Source organism: Xenopus tropicalis, chromosome 6 (assembly GCF_000004195.4).
Source record: "Xenopus tropicalis strain Nigerian chromosome 6, UCB_Xtro_10.0, whole genome shotgun sequence".
Taxonomy (NCBI): Eukaryota; Metazoa; Chordata; class Amphibia; order Anura; family Pipidae; genus Xenopus; species Xenopus tropicalis.
This window is the reverse complement of record NC_030682.2, coordinates 132,870,429-132,884,197: the sequence shown is the minus strand read 5'-3', so window position 1 is coordinate 132,884,197 and position 13,769 is coordinate 132,870,429. Positions and strand designations below refer to the sequence as shown.

The 13,769-nt window shown below is 43.5% G+C and overlaps 1 protein-coding gene across 1 annotated transcript in view; it reads right to left on the bottom strand.

Moving 5' to 3' along the window:
* Positions 1-13,769, bottom strand: part of oxr1 (oxidation resistance 1) — a 268,344-nt gene that overhangs the window by 123,584 nt on the left and 130,991 nt on the right. Inside the window, 1 exon segment of the mRNA NM_001112991.1 lies at positions 6,260-6,453. The gene's annotated coding sequence lies outside the window, so the exon portion shown is untranslated.

Genomic DNA, 13,769 nt, shown 5'->3' with positions numbered 1-13,769 from the left:
TATCTACAGATGCCCATGACAATAGGACAGTCTTTAGTAGTGTGGACAAAACAAGCAAGGCCGCCTTATATAGAAAAGACTGTCTGGCCCATGGCCTTCTAGATGTTGCCATCACCTGTCTGTGGGTATGGGGGGGGGGGGTTGTAATTTGCAACAATAATTGGGCTATAAGTTAGAAACCACTGTCATTGCCTTACTGACCAACTACTGCCACCATATCCCCCCAGTGTTGCCTTCATACCCTACTGTCTACTGTCTACCCTACTGTTTCTGACAGCTTGCTGTACATTCATTGCCTTGCTCTACTATACCTGCTACTCCTTACTCTTTTTACTCACAGCTAGTGATGGGCGACTGGATCCGCGACTATTCTTTTGGCGTGCTACAATTTATTTTGGCGCAGCGACTATTTATTTTGTCGCCTGCGAGTATTCTTTTGACGCCACGACTATTTATTTTGACACGTGACAATTCTTTTGACACCCGCAGCAATTTTTGGACGCGCTGCCAATTTTTTCAAGTATCGCGAAACAATCCGCCAATGGCGAAATACGAAAATTCGCCGCACATCCAAAAATTGCTGCGGGTGTCAAAAGAATTGTCACGTGTCAAAATAAATAGTCGCACACCAAAGTAATAGTTGCGGGCATCAAAATAAATAGTCGCTGCGTCAAAATAAATAGTCGCACGTCAAAAAATTAGTCGCAGGTGTCAAAAGAATAGTTGTGGGCGACAAATTGAATTATTCGCCGTTTGAGAAGATTCGCAAATTTTCCGGCGAACTACCCACAGCTGCTATTTTATGGGGCATTGGGCAATCACCCTCATCTGCACCCACCAATGATAGCTCTACTTCTTTGATGTATCCGACTAAGAAACCTACATCTCCCTTGACAGCTATTAATGTTGTAAGTGGTGGTAACAAAGTAAAATAAATTGAGTAACCAGAGGACTGGAGTTAACTTTTTGTTTTTTGGGGGTTTTTTTTGCTGAGTTAATTAGAGTATACATAACAATCTCTGCTGGATGAACAGAATATCTTTGGAGAATGGGACTGATTTTTGGCTGATATTTTTATAGGTAACAGTATTATTAAAGGTAAAGTAAAACAAATGCATCAACCTTTTCAAGAGCCTTTGTCCTCTGCAGAGGATTTCAGCATCAACGATCAGCATGTTGGTTTGCTGATAAACACAACTTGGTATCCATATGTATGTAAAAAAAAAAAAAATATATATATATATATATATAATTATAATGCCAAGACAGCAGGAGGCATTATTGAAAATAATCCAATTGAATACAATCTATATATCCAACCTTTTACTCTTTGTAATCTATCCCTCATCTACTTCTCTATCCAAGTACAAATAATATGTCCCAGGCCAATGTGCCTTAATTTAATCAGTAACATTCTGCTTGGTATTGTATGTATTGTATTGTATTATATTGTATTGTAGCAAAATATAAGTAGATCACATTCACTGCCACCCCAATGTCTAGGTTTCTGCTCACCTCCTATTTGTCTGGCAAAATCTATTACGCAAAACTCACATTATTGTGATTTGCAATGTATTAGAGCAGTGGTTCTCAACCTGTGGGTCGGGACCCCTTTGGGGGTCGAACAACGCTTTCACAGGGGTCGCCTAAGACCATTGGAAAACTCATATTTCCGATGGTCTTAGGAATAATTTTATGGTTGGGGGTCACCACAACATGAGGAACTGTATTAAAGGGTTGCGGCATTAGGAAGGTTGAGAACCACTGTATTAGAGTATTTTATCTTTTTTTATTGCTTCAAAAAGTTCCTACCACAAGTGTCAAACTAACATGCCTATATTTTTTGGGCTGTGGATGGGATCCCTTTTTGAATAAGGGTACTACATTAGAAATTCACCAATCTCTCTGTACCATGCCATACATTAAAGCATTATGGAAAATTTGGTAAAGTGGTTTGGTGATCACAGAGCTAAGCTCTTTCAGTACCCCAGGGGGAATACTTTTCCCCCAAAGAGTGGTTTTAGGGGAGTGGAAAAATGGCTTTGCGCATAATGCTCCTAAAAACCAGCGAGATTTACCGATGCTCTTTGTGCCAACAATAAAGGTTACTATATAGTAATGAAATATAGAAATATTTCCAGAACAGAAATACTCAGTGCTGCCAGGCATGCAGACAGGGATGTCATACACACAGTGATCCAAGGAGATGGAAATCAGAGTTTGCATTAGATGATTTACTTGCCTGCGCAGCCCGGCACTCTCAGTGCAGCTACTGACATCTCCATGTGCACCAGAGGGACAAGGTGGAGGGGAAATAAATCAGAATGGCAAACGGAATTCAGATTACGCCCCAAAAAGATTGTTATGTATGTAACTATATTCCCATTAGTTGAACAAACACTAAGAAATAAGAGTCGCTAGAACACAATGCGGGTTAATAGGCTACATAGCCTGATATATAACACATCGACATAATTATTAATCCTTACAAACAAGAGTGGAATATAGGTCTGCTGCTGAAAATGTATTCAGTAGGTTTTAAAATATAATATTAAAAATTCACTAAGTAGGGAGACTGTGATCTGCACTGCAGGGATAGGTTGTCTATATCAGGGCTCTGACCTGGGGTGCGGTGTGGCGGGAAAAAGCCTTGACTGGGATAGGAAGTGGTGCAGGAAAAAAAGGTAAAATAGGTTGGTTGGAGGGGCAGGAAAGGAAAATATATGAAATGCTAGTTGGACATGGACATGGCTGTGGTGCAGCTAGAGGGACTGGTATGCAGAGTCACTGAAGGTTAGGAGGTGGGGGCTTGCAGGGGGTACTAATTAGTGTAGGGAAAGAGGGAGCCATATTCCTTGTTCTGGTCAGCACAATGAACAGCAAGCCACCAGGCTATATACCAACCCCCAGAGGTTTGATTTCGGGTCACAGCTTGGAAGAATGCTTGCCATGGGATGGGGGGCTTTGCCCCTAATTGATATGTAATATGGTGATAATGGTGGTGTATGGTTTCCTTGAACAAAGAGTCATACCCCCCAACTGTCCCGCTTTTCGCGGGACAGTCCCGCTTTTTATGGCGCGTCCCGCTGTCCCGGATAGTTCCATGAATGTCCCGCATTGCGGGACATTCATGGAACTATCCAGCACAGCGGGATCCGCAGCCTGGAGATGTTCCTTCTTAGTCGGCTCCTTCGTTATGCCTCTCCTTGCGCTGCGCGACAGGCCCTTTTATAAGGTTGCGCCTGTGGGTGTGACGTCATTACGCACGGGGCGCAACCTTATAAAAGGGTCTGTCGCGCAGCGCAAGGAGAGGCATAATGAAGCAGCAGAGGAAGCGCCTATGGGAGGTGGGAGGTAGGAGGTACAGGGTGCAGTGGGTAGGGGGCACTGTGTATTGGGGGCACTGTATTGTGGGCTACTGTGTATAGGGGGCACTGTATTGTGGGCTACTGAGTATTGGGGGCACTGTATTGTGGGCTACTGTGTATTGGGGGCACTGTATTGGGGGCTACTGTGTATTGGGGGCTACTGTGTATGGGGGGCTCCTGTGTATGGGGGGCTCCTGTGTATGGGGGGCTACTGTGTATGGGGGGGCTACTGTGTATGGGGGGGCTACTGTGTATGGGGGAGCTACTGTGTATGGGGGGGGCTACTGTGTATTGGGGGCTACTGTGTATTGGGGGCTAATGTGTATTGGGGGCTAATGTGTATTGGGGCACTGTGTATTGGGGCACTGTGTATGGGGGGGCAAAACTGGTACTTAGTTAAAACTCACTTATAACTGACTGCCTTCTCTCTATATTTGTATTTTAATGTAGGAGTTGCTGTATTGTTTTCCTTAGGTCGTTCAGTATGAGGGTATAGCACATTTTCGTCTGCACCCGCCATTTGATCTATATAAAAGGAGTAATTTTTTAAAAAATGGGGTGTGGTAATCGGGGCGTGGCCAAAAATTTTGCCGCGCTGCGCGCGCCAAATCTTTTTGTCCCTCTTTTCATTTTTCAAATGTTGGGAGGTATGAAAGAGTCCCAAGTGGAAGCTATTATGGTAAAGGTGGCCATATACGAGCAGATCCGCTCGCTTGGCGATATTGCCAAGCGAGCGGATCTTCCCCCGATATCCCCACCTACAGGTGGGGATATCGGGGAGCATTTAGGTAAAAAAAAAAAAAAATTATTATTATTATTATTCTTATTATGTGGGCGGCAATGGGGCAGTCGGATCGGGGACCGCATCAACGAGCCGATGCAGTCCCCGATCCGACCAGATTTTCTAACTTGGGCGATCGAGATCTGGCCAATTTCAGGCCAGATATCGGTCGGCCAGGCCGCTCTGCTCTCCCCATACACGGGCCGATTAGCTGCCGAATCGGTCCAAGGGACCGATATCGGCAGCTATAGTCGGCCCATGTATGGGGACCTTTACTCTATCTTTCCCATCTGACACCGTTACAGAAGGTGGCATCATAGCCGATAGCCTGATGTTTTCCTGCAAGTTCAGTAATTAAAAGATCACAGCAATACTCCAGATTTCACTCCAGATGAAGGTTTCTGTGTGAGACCGAAACGTTGAGTAATAAACCTTTCTATTTTTGCATTTACATTTTGCTCACAATTCTTTAAATCCTAGGAGTGCTGTCCTTGTTCCAGTATATATATATATATATATATATATATATATATATATATATATATATATATATATATATATATATATTTATACATTTTTATAAGATTTTGCTTATTTCGATCTAAACATTTCCACTAAATCAACAGTTTAGAGAAGACGGGAATGAATAGTCAACATATATACAGCTGTGAACTGAATGTATCTTTGACTGAGGGATTTAGAGTTTTATAGTGGAGCAGTTGCTGGGAAGCTGCAGGCTGAAGATCCCGAAGTTAAAGTTGTTAAATGTTGCGTACAAATGTTGTAGACATATAAAACCCCCGATTACCTTGCATTAAGCCTGTAAATGCTACCACATAGATTCATAGTCCTCAAATGTGCCATTACCTATAAATCTACATTACTTACAATCCCTGCTTGCACTTTCCTTTGCTTCAAGGTCTGGTTCTTGCTGCTAAGACATATGGAAGAACCAGCAAAAAAAGGAAACTGGCTTCAATAACAGAGATTTCAGTATAGAGGATAACAGCAGCATTTTCCTCAGTTGCACCAACACCACTTAATCCTGTTACAATAGGAAATATTGCACGTAAGATTTATGAGGTACAGCTACCATGGTATATTGTGCAACAGGGATATCGATGACATGCTAAGCCGAGAGAACTCAGGAAAAGTTCAATATTTAGTAATATGGTTAGGGAAATACATTACTGACTCCGGTGACATGAAGGAACCCCTTTCTGCACACAAATTTATGATTTAGATATATTTCGCTCACACAGATATCAGTCATAGGTTTGCAAAACGATGTTGTGGCCTTAATATGCGTTTATTATCTACATTTTCTGAACAGTTTCCTCCAAATAACACTAGTGCAAATATATATTCCACATACAAATATATGTAGGTAAAACAGCAGAGCACTCTTTCAGATTTAAGAGAATAAGTGGACGCACCAGGAGGTCTTCTGGGAGACCAGTCTGACCCTGAATTGTCCTCATTGTTATTTAAACATTGGATTTTTCCACTTTTTTTTTGGTAATTGCACATTTGATGAGCTTTAAAACTCATAACTGTCTCAAGGAAAAAAAATATGAAATTAAAAGGGATCATGGTTCACAGGTAAGGGACATCCCTATGGATGGAATAAAAAAAACACAGAAACTGGCTTGCATTCATCTCTGAGACAATACTCATACAAAAACATTAGACCTAGTGTGCCAAAAAGAAGACCCTGTCCAGCCAGTTGATCCTGCTTGGCAAAAAAAATGATGTTGGTTTACTTGTTTGGCCTTGTTTTGTTTGTTGACCTTCTGAACGAGTGCATGGTGCATCTGCTAGTGCTCCCATGGTCATAATAACCATGATCATAAATATGGTCATAACTACCTGACTGAATCGGGTCGTATATAGCCAGCTTAAGTCTTGTGCAGATTTGGTTCTAATCAAATTACTACTCTCTAGTTAATATACCCCAGTGGCCTGCAGTCACAGGTTAATTAATAAGAAAAATATCATGTGTACTGAGTTTTCAGATTACGCTTGACCAGTTGAAAAGAGAATAAACATTCAACATAAACATTAAAACTGAGCTGAGAATTTACCACAAAAAAAACATCAGCCGACTCACCAATGGTGTAGCCTCTCTTGAGATCGCCTCTTCTAAGATGACGTTTCTGAGCATTAGTTGTGTTGTGATGTTCTTCCTCTGAGATTGCCTTGACGATGGGTGGTGGCACTCTACTTGCTTGGGGTGCTGATGCATCTGATAGGGGGTTATACCCTGATGCCGCAATGTCCACGGACTGTGACTTTTTCTTCAGTCTAAAACAAGATAAATGTGCCAAATTAGGTGAAATATGATTGAATCCTATACTTTAATCCATCAGCTGCCTGTTTCCATGTTCTATATAAATGGCAGATTTTAGGAAAGCAAAAAACCCCATCTGAAGCCTCTCTAATTTGCCTCAGAGGGGAAAAAATTCCTTCCTGACTCCAAGATGGCAATCGGACCAGTCCCTGGATCAACTGGTACTAAGAGCTATCTCCCATACCCCTGTATTCCCTCACTTGTACTGAGAGCTATTTCCCATAACCCTGTATTCCCTCACTTGTACTAAGAGCTATCTCCCCTACCCCTGTATTCCCTCACTTGTACTGAGAGCTATCTCCCCTACCCCTGTATTCCCTCACTTGTACTGAGAGCTATCCCCCCTACCCCTGTATTCCCTCACTTGTACTGAGAGCTATCCCCCCTACCCCTGTATTCCCTCACTTGTACTGAGAGCTATCTCCCCTACCCCTGTATTCCCTCACTTGTACTGAGAGCTATCTCCCCTACCCCTGTATTCCCTCACTTGTACTGAGAGCTATCTCCCCTACCCCTGTATTCCCTCACTTGTACTGAGAGCTATCTCCCCTACCCCTGTATTCCCTCACTTGTACTGAGAGCTATCTCCCCTACCCCTGTATTCCCTCACTTGTACTGAGAGCTATCCCCCCTACCCCTGTATTCCCTCACTTGTACTGAGAGCTATCTCCCCTACCCCTGTATTCCCTCACTTGTACTGAGAGCTATCTCCCCTACCCCTGTATTCCCTCACTTGTACTGAGAGCTATCTCCCCTACCCCTGTATTCCCTCACTTGTACTGAGAGCTATCTCCCATACCCCTGTATTCCCTCACTTGTACTGAGAGCTATCTCCCATACCCCTGTATTCCCTCACTTGTACTGAGAGCTATCTCCCATACCCCTGTATTCCCTCACTTGTACTGAGAGCTATCTCCCCTACCCCTGTATTCCCTCACTTGTACTGAGAGCTATCTCCCATACCCCTGTATTCCCTCACTTGTACTGAGAGCTATCTCCCATACCCCTGTATTCCCTCACTTGTACTGAGAGCTATCTCCCCTACCCCTGTATTCCCTCACTTGTACTGAGAGCTATCCCCCCTACCCCTGTATTCCCTCACTTGTACTGAGAGCTATCTCCCATACCCCTGTATTCCCTCACTTGTACTGAGAGCTATCTCCCCTACCCCTGTATTCCCTCACTTGTACTGAGAGCTATCTCCCCTACCCCTGTATTCCCTCACTTGTACTGAGAGCTATCTCCCATACCCCTGTATTCCCTCACTTGTACTGAGAGCTATCTCCCCTACCCCTGTATTCCCTCACTTGTACTGAGAGCTATCTCCCCTACCCCTGTATTCCCTCACTTGTACTGAGAGCTATCTCCCATACCCCTGTATTCCCTCACTTGTACTGAGAGCTATCTCCCATAACCCTGTATTCCCTCACTTGTACTGAGAGCTATCCCCCCTACCCCTGTATTCCCTCACTTGTACTGAGAGCTATCTCCCCTACCCCTGTATTCTCTCACTTGTACTGAGAGCTATCTCCCATACCCCTGTATTCCCTCACTTGTACTGAGAGCTATCTCCCCTACCCCTGTATTCCCTCACTTGTACTGAGAGCTATCTCCCCTACCCCTGTATTCCCTCACTTGTACTGAGAGCTATCTCCCCTACCCCTGTATTCCCTCACTTGTACTGTGAGCTATCCCCCCTACCCCTGTATTCTCTCACTTGTACTGAGAGCTATCTCCCCTACCCCTGTATTCCCTCACTTGTACTGAGAGCTATCTCCCCTACCCCTGTATTCCCTCACTTGTACTGAGAGCTATTTCCCCTACCCCTGTATTCCCTCACTTGTACTGAGAGCTATCTCCCCTACCCCTGTATTCCCTCACTTGTACTGAGAGCTATCTCCCCTACCCCTGTATTCCCTCACTTGTACTGAGAGCTATCTCCCCTACCCCTGTATTCCCTCACTTGTACTGAGAGCTATCTCCCCTACCCCTGTATTCCCTCACTTGTACTGAGAGCTATCTCCCCTACCCCTGTATTCCCTCACTTGTACTGTGAGCTATCCCCCCTACCCCTGTATTCTCTCACTTGTACTGAGAGCTATCTCCCCTACCCCTGTATTCCCTCACTTGTACTGAGAGCTATCTCCCCTACCCCTGTATTCCCTCACTTGTACTGAGAGCTATTTCCCCTACCCCTGTATTCCCTCACTTGTACTGAGAGCTATCTCCCCTACCCCTGTATTCCCTCACTTGTACTGAGAGCTATCTCCCCTACCCCTGTATTCCCTCACTTGTACTGAGAGCTATTTCCCCTACCCCTGTATTCCCTCACTTGTACTGAGAGCTATCTCCCCTACCCCTGTATTCCCTCACTTGTACTGAGAGCTATCTCCCCTACCCCTGTATTCCCTCACTTGTACTGAGAGCTATCTCCCCTACCCCTGTATTCCCTCACTTGTACTGAGAGCTATCCCCCCTACCCCTGTATTCCCTCACTTGTACTGAGAGCTATCTCCCCTACCCCTGTATTCCCTCACTTGTACTGAGAGCTATCTCCCCTACCCCTGTATTCCCTCACTTGTACTGAGAGCTATCTCCCCTACCCCTGTATTCCCTCACTTGTACTGAGAGCTATTTCCCATAACCCTGTATTCCCTCACTTGTACTGAGAGCTATCTCCCATACCCCTGTATTCCCTCACTTGTACTGAGAGCTATCTCCCATAACCCTGTATTCCCTCACTTGTACTGAGAGCTATCTCCCATACCCCTGTATTCCCTCACTTGTACTGAGAGCTATCTCCCCTACCCCTGTATTCCCTCACTTGTACTGAGAGCTATTTCCCATAACCCTGTATTCCCTCACTTGTACTGAGAGCTATCTCCCATAACCCTGTATTCCCTCACTTGTACTGAGAGCTATCTCCCCTACCCCTGTATTCCCTCACTTGTACTGAGAGCTATCTCCCCTACCCCTGTATTCCCTCACTTGTACTGAGAGCTATTTCCCATAACCCTGTATTCCCTCACTTGTACTGAGAGCTATCTCCCATAACCCTGTATTCCCTCACTTGCTAAGAATCCATCCAGCCCCTTCTAAAGTATCAGTATGAGTTGCACTAGAGTGTATAACAGGCCATGCGTAGGAGTAAATGCCCTTCTTCTGCTTCAAGGCCGTTGACTGAGCTATGAATAATATGGCATATTTCTTTACCTGTGTTTATATTCTAGGCAAAATAATCTTTAAAAGAGTAAGTCATATCCCAAGCGCTGCCACATATATGATCAACCTCTCACGGTTTCAAAAAGTTATGGTTGGTACCGAGGTTGGTACCAAAAAACTACCCATGCATATCTACAAACTGCATTGTTTCCCCAGAACATTTCTATACTTGGGCATGCAAAAGATGAAGAGGGGAGGGGCTTAATGGTGCAATTTTACAGGTGGATCTGGGAATGTTTTGTTTGGGTCAGGCATATGGTCAAATATGTCACTACTTGTTTCGGACTGGGCATTAAATCAGAGTTCTATTGTGTGCAAAAAGTGGTGCAATCTGCCATGTTTTGTTGTATGTAGATGAATTGCTGCAGGTCTCTGTGCTCCATTTTGGACCTGCTCCATTTGGAGATCTGCATGCACCCCATGAATCTATTGGAACACAAGGGGTAAGGCACATAGGTACCTCCCCTATCCCAGCCCCTATCTGTCCCTTAACTTGCTTAGTAAATGTATATTGGAAAGTTGCTTAGAATTACATTTTATTTTTCTTATGTATCCAGGTGGGGTTTCCCTTTAAGGTAAATGGGCTTTCCTGCAGATGGTATGGAGGACACTTTGCAATCCTAATTTGTTGCGTGCTGGAACGCTTGAGGATCCTCTGGCTTTACAGTTAATTCTATTTTAATCGATGGTAGGTGCCTCTTGTTTTGAAACAGCTGAATGGCGGCATCTGGCTGCTGTCAAAGCGCGTGAGATTTATTTAGCTGTCTCTGAATATGCACCAGGGAAATAAATAATAGAAAACCGGCAATGTACCAAGTGCGTTTTACATCAGTACGATGATAAATTAGCCAAATTACCTTTCCTCTTCATAAGACAATAATTTGGCAAAACCTTGGCAATTAGAAGTCACTTCAGAATAATAATAAATATGCCCCATAAGGGGAGCGTTCAGGTGTATCTAGGTCAACAGGGTCAGACTAGGCCAGTGGGGCACCAGAAACAACCTGGGGGGTCCTGCCAACCCAAGACCGCTCCTCTGTGGAACTGCTGGTGCTCCCCTCACCCCCAGATCATGGCCACAAGGAGAAAGTTACAAGTACACAGGGGAGGTGGTGACTTGGAGGAATTCGCGACTGGTGTGGGGGGACACTCCAGTCCGACAATAGAGTCAATTTCCCCAGATCTTACCCATACTGATCCCTCCTTATCATTGGTCCAGTCCCACAGTTTAAGAACCACTGTCTTATCCAGACTGACCCCACCCCTTATTACTGGTCCAGTCCCACAGTTTAAGAACCACTGTCTTACCCAGACTGACCCCACCCCCTTATTACTGGTCCAGCCCCACAGTTTGGGAACCACTGTTCTACTGACAAGACATATTTGTGCACTAGTTAAAGAGTTAAATCTTGGTTTCTGGTACCTAAAAAGGAGAACGTGTTATAATTACATTATTTCCTAAATTCTAAGCAGAACTGTAAACATCCTGTAGCCATTTGGTGGGACAGAGAACTTCCTTATTAGTTCCGACATCTGGCTCAAACAAAACTATTGCACAAAAATAATAAGCAATTACCAAACAGAAGGAAGGGATTTTTAGCCTTCTGCTCAGAGTGTTGGTGTGAGTAATACCCGCAGATGTAAGTCTTAGTTCACAGAAGCAGCGATGCGTGTATTTATCATTTGTGTTTTCTATATGTCCTCAGATGGATTCTTTTTTAGACTATGACTTGACTGGTGACATCAAAAAGCCATTTGCAAGACTGTCAGCTTGGGAAAGTATTATTCAAGATGGCAGCTGGTGGGGACAAATATAGCAGGGGTTTTAAGAGATTTATTGTATATTGTTGTTGAATATTTATGGAAGCACAAAAATGGTGGCAAAGTCTTTAATCATTGAAGAAAAATGCTAGAAGGCACCAAGAGATCTGAAGATATATTTTATCTAGGCATTCTGTACATTTGCCTACAGACTGAACACTGAATTGGTCATGGCTAGTGATGAGCAAATTGTTTCGGCAGGCATGGATTCGCAGCGAATTTCCGCATTTCGCCATTTCAGCAAAAATTTGCAAAAAAGTTCACATCAAAATTGCCGCAGTCATGGCAAAATAGGTGCGGTTGCGACAAAAAAGTCACGAGACCAACTTGTTTCACTGATTTTTCACCATTTTGTGAATTTTACTGTCGTTTTGTGAATTTTTCGGCAAAGCGCAACAGGACAGATTCGCTCATCACTAGCCATGGCACTAAAGATACAGTTTATACATTCACAGTCTTCTCAAGATAATGCCATTGTACAATAAAAGTTTCTCTATTCAATGTTCCGTGTATCTGCATGCAATTACTGTTGGCTACATACAGTGCAAATTGATTGGCCACTTCACTAAAATGACCAAAGATCATTCCTAGATTTGAACTTTTAGTGTTTGATTTCCCAATGTCCTATCACTCCCATTTCATTATGTGGCACTGTAGGCCATTGGATTATCAAGAACTGAGGTGAATACATAGATGATCGTATCCTTTATGAGTTAAATGAGTTTAAACGATTGGCCCAAGGCAAGCAGAACAATTCATTGATGTTTTGCAACTCTTGGCTCTTGGACTACGTAATTACTGGTGATGTATAAAGGAAGAATAAGCTCTCAGGGGATATTGAGTGCCTTGTGCAATTTTGCTAATGTTGGATGTTGAGTTAGCTTCTGAAGTACAGTTAGCAGTAAATGGCAGCTGAGGTGTGAAGTGCTAGGTCATCTTACACCATCGATTGACACTTTGAGACCTTCCGCATCAACACTCTCCCCACCCCAGTTATTAACAGTTTTTTTCTGCCTAAATATATATGGACATTGCAGAAGTACTATAGAAAACCTAAAATACTATTGAGAATGCATTCACGTCTGGTGTTGAGAAGAAAGAAGTTCAGGTCAAAAATTCAGAAGCAATGTTGACCCGTCCTTGTAAACTTTATAAAATTTAGTATATGATTGAGTTGCCAAACCCAAGTGGATACAGGTTGATGTCATTTTTGCACTGATCAGGACTGGGACACAGTGATCACAGAAGGTCACTTCCCATTGCCATTAACAGGAAGTGACCCATCATGATGCTTGCATACCCATACATATTGTCCAGCTACCAGCATTTATCTGAGGGCCCGCCAGGGGTGTACAGGTATACAATATTTTGAAAAATAATTGATAAATCGGGAGCCTTGTGCTAACACATTTGGGCAGATTTATCAAAATGTGAGTTTAGAGCTTAATACATAAAAACTCACCCACATTCTATTCATTCCTATGGGATATTTGTAAACATATTTATCAGTGGGTTATAACTCACCATATGACAAATATGCTTCTAAAAAGCCCATAGGAATGAATGTGGGTGTGTTTTTATGTACCGTATATACTCGAGTATAAGCCGATCCGAATATAAGCCGAGGTACCTAATTTTACCTAAGAAAACTGGAAAAACGTATTGACTCGAGTATAAGCCTAGGGTGGGAAATGCAGCAGCTACTGCTAATTTTTAATAATCAAAATAAATACCAATAAAATTACATTAATTGAGGCATCAGTGAGGTATATGTTTTTCAATATTTATTTCAAAGAAAAAGAGTAAACTAGCTCTGTAAGCGAAGAAGAGGGTCAACAAAAACAATGAGTACTACCCCATGCTCATTGCACATTGGCAAACTGGCAGCAGACCTGGTCCCGGAGGAGATGTAAGGGGAAATAAGTATTGATAGTCGGAGCGGCCAGGGCACTGGAGGGTCTGGTTGCGGGTGGCCTAATTTGCACACAAAGAAGAGAGGGTGCTAGTCTAGAGGGACCCATGGCACCCGACTCGAGTATAAGCCGAGGGGGACTTTTTCAGCACATTTTGGGTGCTGAAAAACTAGGCTTATACTCGAGTATATCCAGTATTAAGTTTCCCATACAAAGTGCCTACACAACCAAAGAATCCTTAGGCAGAAGTAAAGAAGTGCAAAGTGCCCGTGCCTAGTGGTATCTGCCAAATGCACTGAAGAAGAAGTTATTTC